Source organism: Cervus canadensis, chromosome 24 (assembly GCF_019320065.1).
Source record: "Cervus canadensis isolate Bull #8, Minnesota chromosome 24, ASM1932006v1, whole genome shotgun sequence".
NCBI lineage: Eukaryota > Metazoa > Chordata > Mammalia > Artiodactyla > Cervidae > Cervus > Cervus canadensis.
In genome coordinates, this window is record NC_057409.1 from 37,188,993 (window position 1) to 37,202,582 (window position 13,590).

At 38.4% G+C, this 13,590-nt stretch overlaps 1 pseudogene; it reads left to right on the top strand.

The window, feature by feature from the left end:
- Positions 1–733: 733 nt before the first annotated feature.
- LOC122426135 overlaps positions 734–13,590 on the top strand; it is a 33,995-nt pseudogene continuing 21,138 nt past the window's right edge.

Sequence of the window (13,590 nt, forward strand, 5' to 3'; positions counted from 1 at the left end):
AATTACTGTTTATCAACTCTGTGTTATTTATTTTAGCTTAAAACCTGAGGCCAGATTGGGTGATAGTGTTTCTAGCTCATTTTGAATTCAGGTCTATTCAACTTCAAAAATATTTATTTAACATGTTATTGTGAATATATTCAATTGAGATATGTGGTTTTATGGACTTACATTTTGGTTGTTGTATATGAGGAGAATGCCATAACCAAGAAAAATCATAAGTAAATCATACAGCATTAATATTGTCTCAGAGGAAAAACATGTTGAGAAGTGTTAGAATTTAAGTAAACATATCCAGAGAGCCAGACAATGTGGATGGGTGGGATGTGGGTTACAATTTTAAATATGGTGTTTAGGGTGGGTCCTACTGAGAAGGTGACATGTGAGCAAAAACTTGAAGAGGATGAAACAGCCATATTGATGTCTGGAGGAAGAATATACCAGACAGGGTATATCAGTTATGTGTTTCTGCAAATCAATGCAGGCATCCCAGGTGGCTCAGTGGTAAAGAATCTGCCTGCCAAGCAGGAGACGTGGGTTTGATTCCTGGGTCAGAAAGATCCCCTAGAGGAGGAAATGGCAACCCACTCCGTATTCTTGCCGGGATAATCCTGTGGACAGAGCAGCCTGGGGGGCTACAGTCCATGGGGTCACAAAGAGTCAAAGATGACTGAAGCGACTAAGCATACACACACGCAAACCAATCCACTCCAGAAAGTTCTAATTTGGGTATATGCCGAACACGTCTGAGGAAGAGAAAGGAGGCCAGGGTGACATGTATAAAGAGTGTGGAGGTGAGTCATAGGAGTTGGCATCAGTGAGGTAAAGGTGAATATTCTTCCTTCCTTCCTCTCTCCCTCCCTCCTTTCCTTCTCCCCCCTTTCTTCCTTCCATCCTCCCTTCTTTTCTCCTTCCTCAAAGCCTCAATTTATTCATTAATTCATGCATTAACCTACTCATTTCATTGAGCATATGTTTATTGTTGAATAAATGTCTCTGTGATAAACCTTATTTTAAACTCTGAGACATTCAGCAATGAATGAAATAAACTTCTTGCTTTCATGGGCTTACTTTTTTTGGAGGTGGGACACACAAATTAAACATAAATATTTAATATTGCAGATGTATGTAGAGAAAAATAAATCATAACAAGAGGATAGAGTGTGGGTGAGGTTAGGTAATTACATAGTGAAAATTTTGAGGTCTCTTTGTTAACATATTTAATATGGCCGTAGATGTGTATAGATCAGCTTCTTGTAGTTATATTGAATAATATATTGAATAATACTCATAAGCTTTTCAAACCAAAAAGAACCCAAAATATTTATATTTTAATTTATTTTCATTTTTTAAGTAAGGCCTACATATTCAGAGAAAATAAGAAATTTTCTGGAGTCATTTATCCAGGTAAGACCTAGGAATACAATTCAAACCTCTTGACACCTGGATGGTGTTCTCTCATTAGAAACATTCTTTGATTTATGCTCTCCTAATTTTCTTCCAAACTTCCCTGGTGGCTCAGACGGTAAAGCGTCTATCAATGCAGGAGACCTGGGTTCAATCCCTGGGTCGGGAAGATTCCCTAGAGAAGGAAATGGCAACCCACTCCAGTACTCTTGCCTGGAAAATCCCATGGATGTAGGAGCCTGGTGCAGGCCATGGGGTCTTTTTCTTCCAGGTTAAACACGTGAAGGTTTACAAAACATATTGGTATTTTTAAACATATTTGTATTTTTCAAAGTAGGTTAGGAGAATAGTATCCAGGAATAACTGGTAGCTTTTTTTCAAGGAAGAGTGTATAATAAAGTTTTGGTAATTTTTTTTAACCCATTAAGGTTAGTTTCTCTTATAACTCTAGGGCAGAAGCAAGGAAATCAATTAACCAGCTCTCTTGCATAAGTTTGTGACCAGTCAAAACCACCTGTCTCTTTATTTAATTCTCCAAGAATGAGATTCAATGGTATCTGCTTCCACTGGATTTGGTAAATGAGGATCCAGACATAGCTGTGTTCCAACCCAGGATCTGGACTCTACTGTATTCCTCCAACAATGACAATAATTATTTGAAATAATGAATTATAACTGTATCTGTCTATAATTCTATCCTTTAAAAATAGTTCATTACTGCCTGTACTGAAGACTCCTACCTGAAGTGAAGGGTAATTAATGGCAAAAAAGTCATTTATATAGGTTTAGTAGCACCATATATTACTTTTTAAAGCATATTTACATTCTAATGCAATTTGAATAAAATTTTTAAAGTTATTTCATATAGATAAACAAACAAGGCTTGTGATGAATGATTCAAATAGTTCTGAGTGGTAGAGAAACAAGATCAGGCCTTGAAATCAGTTGTTAAATTCATAAATGTCAGAGTTGAGCATGAAATATTTTAAATACCAAAGTATCCAAGCTTATGTGACAGAAAATCCCTAATTTTACAAATTTCCACATATATTAATTTAGATACAATTGTTAGCTAAGAATCTATGATCTCTCTGTGACAAAGATGGTGCAATTTCAAATAGGTATCTCAATGTAAGAAAAAGATGTGGAAAATATATTTAGATTATATTTCAGAGAGGGCAGGTTTACTGCTTTGTCCCATAAGGCAGTTTGTTATTATTGTTCTAGATTGGGTACTGTTGTTTCTCCCTCTCTTCTTGCCTGGGTTCAGGATTTATTCTATCATGTTATATAGCACGGGTTAAGTAATAGGCTTATTGGGCAGAGTCTGGTCAGCCTTAAGAGACAGCTTCAGGTCCCTCTGATTTCCCTTCATCTGTCAGAGACCCAAGTCACAGTCAGAGTTCTGCTGAACACATCTGCCAGGGAAAGAACCCCAGCCCTGGGCAATTCTGGTGATCGTGTTATATATTTTTCCCAGGGTGTTCCGTGTTGCTGGCCAGCTTTCCTGGAAATTGACATGAGGATGGGGATTTGACTGCAGGAAATTTATTGGGTGGCGGGGGAGGGTGTGAATGCTCTTGAGATCAACATTCCCATGGAGAGTAAAGGAAGCAGACTTGAACCATGATGCAGTTGTAACCAGGGCCTCAGCCAATCCCACCAGGAGCTCTAGTACTGGGATGGCCTTGCAGAACTGTCTTAAGTTGGCAAGGAGTTTGGTTTTTGTATCCTCACATCAACCCATTACTGAACACTAGATTCCCCCTGGAAGCTAGCCTTCCTTGGGCTTGGTCTGGGGGACACTCTTCAGCTGAGAATAATTTCCAGGAACAGAGACTCAGCTGAGATCTGTTAGCCATCAATACTACCAAAAGTTAGGGGAATAAGTCCCTTTTATGTCCTAAAAGAGATATTCCTATAAATTCTTGGGACAATAATTGTGGTTTTAGGCTGAAAGTGTGAAAATAATTTGTTATAAACTCCACCTTTTATGTAGGCAAGTCATGAGTGAATCACAGGTGAGTCTTGAGTGTGAGAGGGCTTCATCAACAAAATTTAGTTGCTCTACTTCATTTTAATGACAAAACAGCTAACTTTTTGTTTGTATTATGCTTAGAAAAAATCTTATAATTTGCTCTAGGATTAAAATTCTATTTTGAAAAATAAAATTATTTCACAAATAACTACAACAATTCAGAAATAGTTTACCCCAGTTTGGAGGAATTTAAAAAGCTGGAAGGCAGAGATGGTTTATGAAACCCGACCAGGGAATACCCTGGACAATGATCAGGCAGATTTATCAGGGTTTAAACTGACAACGGTAATTGGTTTTCTGTCTCCTCTGCTAGATTGTGGGTTCTTTCAGAGCTGGAGACGTGCCTTATTCATCTTTCACCAATCAGAGCATTGAAGTAAATGAGGTAAGTGCCAGGAGAGATGCGTATATAAAGTGATCTGGGAATATGGAAGTGAAGATTGATTCAGCCTCATGAGACATCAAAGAGGTTTTATAGGAGTGATGATTCTTGAGCAAAATTGACTGTTGAAATTTGCCAGATGGGAAAATAGCAGAACAGCACGAGAGATTCACAGTATTACTGGTTAAACAAGTGTGAATTTGGAAAGACATGATGTCAGAAGACTATGTCACGTGTTTGGGGAATAGTGAGTTTTGAGGCACCACTTTTTAAAAAATATTTGTTTGGTTGTGGCCATGCTGGATCTTCATCGCTGTGCAGTCTTTTCTCTAGTTGCGGTGAGCGGGGGCTACTCTCTGTCGTGGTGTTCAGGCTCCTCCCAGTGGTGGCTTCTCTTGCTGCAGAGCACGGGTTCTAGGGCGCTCAAGCTGCAGTAGTTGGGCTCATTAGTTGTGGTTTCCGAGCTCTAGAGCACAGACTCAGCAGTTGCAGCACATGGGTTCAGTTGCTCCACGACATGTGGGATCTTCCTGAACAAGGGATTGAACCCGTGTCTACTGCATTGGTGAGCAGATTCTTTACCACTGAGCCACCAGGGAAGCCCGAGGTACCACTTTTTTTTGACAAACACTTTTTGAGTCCTTTGCTTTCTGGGCTTTGTCCTTGAACACAGAGCAACCTGCCAGCTGAAGCCAAGCTGTTTTCAGTTGGTACACTCCTGAGTCATCTCATCAGGCAGCTGTACCTTTTCAGAAAACTGGGCTGCCAAGATGTGGGTGGTTGTGCAAACAGTGTATGCAGATGGGGGACCACATATATGCCAACCAAGTCAGTGTTCCAGCGGACACGGTCAGCTGTGATGTCAGCGAAAAGATCTGTCTCAGTGAATGAGTAGACAGGCGGTGACCAATGCGTATATTTAAAGCCTGGCACAACAAGTAACTATGTTTACTATTTCACTGTTTTACTCTATACTTGTACAACTGTGAGCCTTTCACACCATGTGCCCCTTTGTTCCATTTTAAACTAGTTTTTAGGTACTGGTATCATGCAGTGGAATCTCCCTGATGGCTCAGATGGTAAAGAATCTGCCTGAAATGCAGGAGACCCATATTAGATTCTTGGGTCGGGAAGATCCTCTGGAGAAGGAAATGGCAATCCACTCCAGTATTCTTGCCTGGAGAATTCCATGGACAGAGGAGCCTGGTGGACTACAGTCCATGTAGGGTTGCAAAGAGTCAGACACGACTGAGCAACTAACACACACATCATGCACAAAGTCAACTTTTATTTGGAGAAGAGCCTCTGGGGGTATTTAGAAATTCATTAAAGGAAAGAGTAGACAATTTTCTATTTAGAATAAATGCTGAGAAGGACTTGACATGTTTTTTGCAGTGCAGTTAAAACTGTTTTCCTTTGATTGGATTGAATTGAATTTTAATGCAGTGAGTATCCTCCTGGCATTTGGACCAGTCCAGGAGGTACCCACGTAGTTATGATTCAGGGGGAAAATGAGCTCATTCTAGGGAATGCCTGACAAATGAATTGGAAGAATATTACAATTAAAGCTAAGGTAATGTCCATTGGGAACATCCAGTGCCTTTAACTGCATGGATATTTATTCATGAATGCTGCCACAAATGAAATGAACTGATCAGGGCTGCCTTAAAAATTCCCTTCAGCTTAACCAAACTTTAGACTTCTCCCTGCCTGAACTTCCTTTCCTAAGAGCATTTACTCTAGGAAACATGTCATTCTTTCTTTGCCCTTTTGAGATATGCATGTGTGTGTGTGCATGCTCAGTCATGTCCAACTCTTTGCAACCCATAGACTATAGCCCACCAGGTTCCTCTGTCCATGGGGGTCTCCAGGCAAGGATACTTGGAGGGAGTGGTTTACCACTCCTTCTTCCATGAGATCTTCTGGACTCAGGGATCAAACCCGTGTTTCTTGCATCTCCTGCATTGGCAGGTGGATTCTTTACCACTGTGCCACCTGGGAAACTTTTTGAGATATAAATCTTTTTTAAAAACTTCTTGCCGCTTTTACAACCCAGGGCTTCCTTTCTCAAAGACCTGGAAGTCTTCTCTTTGAAATGTGATAGCACCCCTGTCTCCCAGTCTTTGTGGGGAGGTAGGAGCCTCACTTCAGTGGCCAAGGAGAAAGAGATGGGGCGCATATGCAACTGCAAACGTCCAAACTGGACCCCTGCCGGCAGTTCTGTACTTTTCCTGAGCTTCTATAGGATTAGAAGATAGTGATGTGATCAGAAAAGTGGAGGGTGTGTTCCCAATAGAAACTTATTGTAGAAGTGTAATTCTTATAGACTTTCTTTTTCTGCATGCAGTTTTCATATGTAGGGGTAAATAAACCAAGTCAAGTAGTGTTCTCTAGACTTGTCAACCAGATAATGTAAAATGGGAAGCTGAATCCATTTCTTTTTTTCAATTCAATATGTTTTCTTCTCACTCACATCTCTTATTTCAAACAAAAAAAAGAAAAGAAAAGAAAAGAAGAAACTGTTGGAGAAAAGACTAGAGAGAAGGATATAGAAATCATCCTAGCCAAGATATCCAGGTTATCAGGACTTCAATGATTTGAAGAGGAAGGGAAATATTTGAGACGTGGAGTAAGAAAGAGGAATGCGGATTTAGCAATGTATTGGATGAAAAGTAAAACTGAGAAAATAACCAGCACACGCTGGAAGGCTTCTATGCTCACCACTATACCACCAACATACCAGCACATGTTGAGTTTAAGTGATGAGAAAGATAATGGATGGTCCTCTAAAACACAGGAATATATACAGAATATATGAAATGTATAAGTTGCCAGCTTTGGGGATTTATTACAAATTGTTGGTGCTGGTTGAAAATGGACAAAAGCGATCTATAGGCCAGTTGAGATACAACGCTTGCTGGTTAGAGACTAAGCAGAGAACGCAAAAAAAAAAAAAAAAAAAAAGGATTAACAAATTAAATGTTCTCGAGAATAAATACTCATCAAAAATAATTGAAGAACCAAGAAAAAGAAAAGAAGCAATGAAATTTGTTCCCAAGAAAAACAAACAAAAAAGCCGAAAGCTGCCTATGAATCTTTAGGTAGTTGGTTTGTATTGACTAGCAACTAATCTGAAATGATAGTGTTCATCTCCTGCAAGCAGTCAAGAGGATCATCAGAGAAACTGAAATTCTTTAAGATGCCAGCGTGGACTAATTCAGAGCTTCACTAGTGGCTCAGATAGTAAAGAATCCACCTGCAATGCAGGAGATCTGGGTTCAATCCCAGGGTTGGGAAGATCCCCTGGAGAGGGGAACACTATCCACTCCAGTATTCTTGCCTGGAGAATTCCATGGACACAGGAGCCAGGCAGGCTACAGTCAATGTGGTTGTATGAGTCAGACACAACTGAATGACTAACACTTTTCATTTTCATGGATCAATTCCTTACATTATTTTGTCATTTCTCTTTAAGGGAAATAAGATTATGGAAAGAGTCACATTTCTGTTGAAAGAGAAGAGGCAGAGAAAATCTAGATCATGGCATTGATGCTCAAAGAGGAGAAAGCTTTAAAAGTTCACTACTCAGAGGCCCTGGGGGTAACAGAAGGTCACAGGGTATCTGCAGGATGAGTAGTGCAAAATCAGAACAAATGAAAAGAGAAGTCACAGAAGCCTGTCTATTTTCAGAGGCAGGCTATAGCAATAGTTAAAAGATTCCTAATCAAGCACATATACAATCAAAGATACTTATAATCAAAATATAATCAGAAACATACTTATAATCAAAAATAAAATCTGGATGTTGGATACTGGAAGAGATTCAGTTTGGGTGAATGTGTAAACTCTGCAGCCCACCTGCAGAGTGGTGTGGTGGCATTAGGTCACATTAAAACTATGTCTTAAAACAGATGTCTTATTCCTACCTACCTAAGGTAGGTGGGAAGAGTTGGATGGGATTGAGAAAGTAAAATAAAAAAGAATAAGTAAAATAAGGAGTCCTTGCAGACTGATGACATTAGAGGGCCATAAACTGAGAACCAGGATGAACTTTGCAATGAGAAAGAATTTGAGAGCAATTTAAACACAGTTAATTATGTGTTTTATGCATGCAAGGCAGGTGCTTTCCAGGCAAACAAACTACACTGAGTCCAAACCACTCCAATAAAATATGTACAGATATTTTCCATTCCCTGAGGTTTAATAGCTTTCTTCTAGCCCACTAACCTCTAGGGCTTTTCCTAGGATATGAGTGAGAACAGCATTTATGGTCTTTGGTAGATAAAGGCAGCATCTGCCTGTTTCCATAGTAACTCTCCAAATAGATTAATTTTTATAGCTCTGATGTCAAGACAGTGAAATTACTGGTACTTTCTGGCAGCAATTAATGGCAGAGCTCATTAAGTAGGTTTTCACTACTACATGGGAAAGAAAAGGATAAAGGCAAAACTAATATCCTATGACATGCATAAGAAAAATTAAGACCTTTCTGTATCTCTCAGCCAAGAACTGACAAAATTAGAGAAAAACATAAACATAACACATGTTTTCAGAGCATGGCTCGTGACTTTCTGGTTTGAGTAATGGATGGTATTTCCAGAATTATTTTCTTTAAAGATTGTCAAATCAGTTGTCTCCTGTTATTCTAATTCAAGACTTCTTCAGCACTGACTTTTAAGGTTGCTACTATAACTGAAAAGAACTTGACCATGTTTCTGGGTCAGTGATTTACTCCTTCTACAGTGAGTCCTCATTAAAATTATCCAAAGACATTTTCCACATAGTTCCAGATAAATCAGATAGATGAATTATGTTGTTGGAACAGTTTTCCTAGTAACAATGGGGGAATTTAAAAGGATATTTCAGATCAGTGTGCATTAATTAGCCCAGTTTTTATAAAAGTCTGTGTTCATAGTTTCTTAAAATTTTAGAAAGTATATAAAAACAAAATGTAAAGACTGGCTATATTTGGATAGTTTTTTAGTTGTATATAATTTGTAATTTTTCTCTAGTAAAACCTGGATTTGTATAAAATTAAAAAAAATTGTTTGAAATGTTAAAAGTTCCTATTCAGAAAAATAAAAGGCAAGATATATTTTAGCCTAGCATGGTCACATACACAGGAGGGCATTGCTAGGAAGTCCTGTGATTTATGCCTTCAAGAATAACAATAGGAAGACTTCTATAATTTCTTGTTAGGATTACAAATAGTTAGAGGACTACATTATGATGCTTTTAAATACATTATATTATTGTATGGGCTGTGGAAGGATCTTGCCTAAAGAGTTTACCTTGATATTGTAGTTAGATATATTATAACAAAATAAGAAGAAAGTTATGCATATGAACAACACTGGCATTGATACACTTGCTTCCTGTAGCAGTTTGGATAGTTTCACCGAAAGTAACAGAAACCTTGATCCAATGTGGCTGAAGAAATCAAGACATCAAGCAGTAGGGTAAACTTGGACTTCCATGGTGGCTTATGTGGCAAAGAATCTGCCTGCAATGCAGGAGACCCAGTTTTGATCCCTGGGTCAGGAAGACCCCCTTGAGAAGGGAATGGCAACCCACTCAAGTATTCTGGCCTGGAGAACTCCATGGACAGAGGAGCCTGGCAGGCTATAGTTCATGAGGTCACAGAGTCAGGCATGACTGAGTCAACTAACACACACACACAGACACACACACACAGGAGTTCATTCATAGAAATGGACTAATACAGTCATCAAAGACTGATTCTTTCTTGTCCCTAGTCTATACCATCCCTGATGTGAACTTCTTTCTCACCCTGTTTATAGAATAGCTGTAGCAGTCTCCTGTTACAGCATGACACTCTCCTCAGTTCAGTTCAGTCCCTCAGTCGTGTTCGACTCTTTGTGACCCCATGAACCACAGCACGCCAGGCCTCCCTGTCCATCACCAACTCCCGGAGTCCACCCAAACCCATGTCCATTGAGTTGGTGATGCCATCCAACCACCTCATCCTCTGTTGTCCCCTTCTCCTCCTGCCCTCAATCTTTCCCAGCATCAGGGTCTTTTCCAATGAGTCACCTCTTTGCATGAGGTGGCCAAAGTATTGGAGTTTCAGCTTCAACATCAGTCCTGTTAGTCCTGACAGTCTCCTGTAAGAGTCTAAGGCATCCTATTGTCCAGCTCTTCCCGTGGCTCTCTCAGACATGATGCAAACTTTCTAAAAAGTGGTCAGCAAACTCTCCCACATCCTTCTTGCCTTTTCTGAATCAGTCTAAGAGTGGTGGTGAGTACTGAGAAAATATTCTTTAAATGTAACCCTTACTTATGAGACTTAGTTGAAAATATCAGGAAGTCACTGTGTAGCAAGAAGAATTCTTCATACTAGGGATATTTCCAGGTTGGGAGTATAATAAACTTTTCTGTACATGGGGCACATATATTAGTAGCAGAAGAAGTGATACACAGAGCTTTCTTTAATATTACTATTTCTAAACTGTCTACAAAGTGGTTCTAATAATTTACTCTCCATCTATCCTTATGTCAGGGTACTACTAGTTCTTATTTTCACAAACATTTGTTAAAACAAGACTTAACATTTTAACCTATTTGTTATATAAGTAATGATATCTTATTATGATTTATTTTCCTGGTTAGTAATACATACAAGCTTGTGTTTGTATGTTGGTCACTTAGTCATGTCCAGCTCTTTGTGACCCCATGGACTGTAGCCTGCCAGGCTCCTCTGTCCATGGGGTTCTATAGGCATGAATACTGGAGTGGATTGCCGTTCCCTTCTCCAGGAGCTCTTCCCCACCCAGGGATTGAACCCTGGTCTCCTGCATTGAGGGCAGGTTCTTTATCATTTGAGCTACAGGGAAGTCCTACATACAAGCATATCAACAGAATATTGTAAATCAACTATACTTCAGTAAAAATAAATTAAAGAATAAAAAAAAAAGATAATGTTCTCTGTGTTACAATTTCACTCAATATTTATACCTACTTAAGATAAATAACAAATTAAAAATACATGTGTGCTTTTGTTGTTGCTTTGACTTGTTTTTAAATTTTACAGTGTGACAATTGATCTATTAATAGCTACCAAATCTGCCCTTTTATGCATTTCATTTATCACTTTTGAGACTGCATATATCACTATCCCTATAACTTAGGAGTAGCTTAAAACCTGATGGCTAGGGAAATGGCTCTTTGTGAAATGTGCAAGGTATCAGAAATTTGTTTATTTCTGTTGTTGAAAAAGAGGGGTAGCATGGAAATGGGGGTATCCTGCACAGAGATCCTATAAAAGTCATTAAAAGCTCTGAATATGTCTCTTTTTCCTCTTCTCCCTTCTCTTTCCTCCCCCATATCTTTCTCCTTGTTTCGCTTTTCCCGAAGACTTGCCTGAAATATTTTGATTCTCTTCTTCATAATGGAAAACAATTTCTTTCCACTTCTTTCGTTATTTCAAAGTCATTAATAATTCTTTTAAATGCATTTAAACGTGAAGTTGAAGGCTGTATGTTATTAATTATATTTGTTCAACTGAGGCTCTTTAAGCTGAGATTCTGTGTGGGAAGAACTCATTGTCAGAAGAGGAAAATGATGAATCTCTGTGGGAAGGCTGAAAATTGTCTAAATCTATCAAAATGTCATGACCAAATTAAGGTTTAATTAAAACCTAAAAATAATCACCTAATATTGAATCCCAATTGTTTTGAAAAGTAACTCGTTGCAATATTAGAATTTAGTATTTTAGTCTCTTTCTAATCCTTGTGCTACAAATTTGATTTTCAACTATAATGAATGTTTGCCTTTTTCAAAACTAGAATGCTGGAAGTATCTGACATTTCATCCCTAGAACTTTACTGTATTATCTAGCTCTATTGGAATTTTCTTGACTGAACTGGTCAATAAAAAGTCACTGAATGTTCTCTGGGTAGGACTAGGGCACTTACAGTGTGGTAGCCCTGCCAGGAGCGCTGTTTTCTCTCCTTCTGTCTCACTCTGTCTTCACAAATTACAAAGTAGTAAGATGGAGAAAAATCAAAGGATGGAAAAAACCATGAGATGCTCATCAGACTGCAGATCTCAGTAGGGACCGTGCATCATCATATTTGTATCTCCTCAGTTTCTATCAGTAAAGTACTAAACAAAACGTTTTAAAAAATCCAAGAAATACAAGAAGTGCTAAAAATCGGCAAGCAAGTGTATATTTAAGTGTTCTTAACTTTTCCAATGGTAATGGGTTTTAATAGGGCCCGTGGTACCTCCATATAATTTAGGCATTTCCAATATGACATATGGTTATGTTGGTTATGTTTGACATGGTCCTGGAATACTTCCTTCGTTTGGCTTTCATGATAACACCCCCAGCTGGTTCTTGTCCCTCTTCTTCCCCCATGCCCCGTCCAATCTCTCTCAGTCTCCTTTGCGAGCTTCCTCTCCTCTCCTTTCCTCTATGCCGTGGATAAAACAAGGAAGTAGTCCAGGATATCTTCTCTTTCATATTCACATAAATTTTCCTCCTGACCTCTAGATTCTTGGAAGGAATTGGTTATTTAACATTTCCACGTAGACATGTCTTGATACATGTCTTGAACTCAGCATCTCCCAAACCAAGTCGCAAACTTCCAGTTATAGAGTAAATAGATCATGGGGATGTGACATACAGCATGGTGACTGTAGTTAATAATACTGTATTATATATTTCAAAGTTACGAAGAGAATAGGTCTTAAACGTTCTCATCATAAGAAAAAAATTTATAACTATTTTTTTGCAATTTTTTATCATTTTTATTGAAGCTTTATTATAGGAAAAAGCAGAGTGATATGGAGAAACTATAAAAAGGAAAATGACTCACAGAATAGAAACAGTGAAAAGAATCTATTAGCAGATAGTGAAAAAAATTGATGAATCATGAAGCTTATTCATCTCTCTCTCTTGTTCTGCATGAGGATTTGGTGAAGCAAATGACAAACAGTTGTCATGAGTTAGGCATTTTTCTTTAAAAACCCATTGGTCCATAAATGAATCTTTACTAGACATTCTATTTAAGTTGAGGTAGTGAGGATGATAAATATACGTGTCAACACCCAACATGCTGCTATCCATGTAGTTCCATGAAGAATGCATATTCTTACAAAACTGACTAAACTAGCACAACTCAAGTCTTCATTTAAGTGACTGAGTATCTTAACATAAATAGACTCATTCATTTATTTTTTGTGTACTAGGCACTGTTTAATGGACAAGGGAATCATCAATGAACAAAAGTTCATATATTTATGGAGCTTAATTTTAGTGCATGAAGACAGGCTAGTCAAGTAATCTGGAGAATCATTTACCAGGGAGAGTTATGGCTAGAGAGATAGCTTTAGAGTAAGAGCATACTGACTTCCTCCGTGTAAGTGTTTCAGAGTAAAATAATGGGGGGATGGTAGACAAGGAGGTCAGAGAGATAACAGAGTTGGGTTATGTAGAGACTTGTAAGTCATATTAAGGACTTAAGCTTTTACTTTGATTTTATGGAGACATTTCGCCAGAGTTTTAGCAGAAAAGTAGTATCATATGACTTATGTTAAAAAGGATCATGCTAGCTGCTGTGTAAATAGACTGTAAAAGGAAAAGGTGGGAGCAGCGAACCTTATTATGAAACTATTGTGATAATCCAGGCAAGGAATAATGGTAGGCTCGGTCTTGTGTGTAAGTATCAGAGCTAATGAGAAACGATGTTGTTATCTGATATACATTGAAGAAAAAGCTGAAAGGTGAGTTACATATAGA